This window comes from Limulus polyphemus, unplaced genomic scaffold (assembly GCF_000517525.1).
Source record: "Limulus polyphemus unplaced genomic scaffold, Limulus_polyphemus-2.1.2 Scaffold13503, whole genome shotgun sequence".
Classification (NCBI taxonomy): domain Eukaryota; kingdom Metazoa; phylum Arthropoda; class Merostomata; order Xiphosura; family Limulidae; genus Limulus; species Limulus polyphemus.
The window spans coordinates 1-1,885 of NW_013679113.1; positions in this window are offsets into that span (position 1 = coordinate 1).

Below are 1,885 nucleotides of genomic sequence, written 5' to 3' on the forward strand. Positions count from 1 at the left end.
TATTTGTGTCAAAACAAAAACGGTCTGAATAAATCTTGTTGGCCAATAGCGTGAATTAAATAAAAGATCGGCATATTTCTAAACACTAAATCCAGGGTACGGTTCAACTATTAAAAGTTAAATTATTTAACGCGGCTGTGGATTATTTCAAACACTCAATACTTAAAAATGTCAAATAAGTCAGAATCACAAACTTTTACAATGTTCTTTATTTTAGAGTAAGAAAAAAAAGAAGTTTTACAAAATGATAACATTCGTCTGTATTTGGGTTAGTTCCATTTTTGGATCAGGGACAGTCCACAAACAGTGTGAAAAGACGTCAATGAATAGAATAGTTTCGTCCATTGACGTACTGGTTTATCCAGCTAAAGAAAAACCTGAAAGTCAGATGTGAAAGTTCACAGACAGTTTATGTACAGGTGTTATTACTTTCTATTATTGACTTTTGTTAGAATTAAGTTTATTACAGAACTTTATTTACATTTGTGTAGAACAAATTTCACAGTTTTATCATCATGTCTAAAACATTTCTGTTAGTGTAATCTTGGATAAATCACAATGTTCTAAACTTTGCAATTGTTGTTTATTAAGTTGTCTAATAATAGTGTTGTTTACTATAAGGGATTTCTGTCTGTTTTTCTAAAGTATTTTCGTAAACGTAAGACTAAATACATTTTCTTTATTATTTTTTTTCTCTTGTCATGGGAGAAGTGAAATTCATATTTGTAGTTGGGAATGTTATGAAATTATTGTTATGACAGCGTAAATCGCGTGTCGCTGGGAGCATGCGCGCTGGAGTTTCCAGAATTATCGGGGAACCCTGCTATGTCCCAATGTTTGCTAGACGCCTTCCTTTTAGTATATAAACCTGTCAAAAAAAGAAAACGATATAGAAAGATAGATATGCAGACTAAATTGAAGATATAGATAATTGAGTTAAACGAACAGTAGGCACCGTAAGTAAAGTGTGTGAATCACCGTGATTTATAGCGTGTGTTATAAAAGTAGTTAAGTTTAAAGTGACTGTGAAAATTCTGTGTATTACAAAGTTATATCAAGAAACAATAAACTAGTTTTAATTAAAAAAGGACTTGTATCGCTGAAGTTTCTCGGAAAGAATTTATACCGGAAATTAACAAATGAGCAGATATGTAACAGGGACATTTCATAATGAAGCAGATGAACCTCACGTCAAGCAGAAGCCAATGAGATTGAGACCAGTACGGAAGAAGATACGTCCTGTAAAAGTAAGAGACTTTATGGTATATTTATTTTGTGTTTGAAAACACTGTACATTTAATTAATTTATTGTTAATTATCTATTGGTTTAATGTAAGTGGCTATTGTTGGGAATGAACAATACTAAGGAAGGGGCAGTTTTGGGATAGTGGAAGTCGCGTTTAAGAAAAGACTTGTACCGCTGAAGTTCCTCGGAAACAATTTATATCGGAAATTAATGAAATTATCAAACGAGCAGATACGCAACATTACTATTTAATTTTAATTCATCTATATGAGCTAAAGACAAAATAAAATATTATCAAAATGTTATTATCATGTAGAACACACTGTACCGACTGTATAATAACCAAATGTACCAACCATGTAGAACACACTGTATCAGCTAAAATAATAACCAAATGAACCAACCATATAGAACACACTGTATCAACTGTATAATAACCAAATGTACCAACCGTTAGAACACACTGTACCAAGTGAATAATAACCAATTCTACCAACTAAATATAACACGCTGTACTAAATATATAATAACCAAATGTGTCAACGATGTAGAACACACTGTATCAGCTAAAATAATAACCAATGTACCAACCATGTAGAACACACTGTACCAACTGTATAATAACCAATGTACCAACCT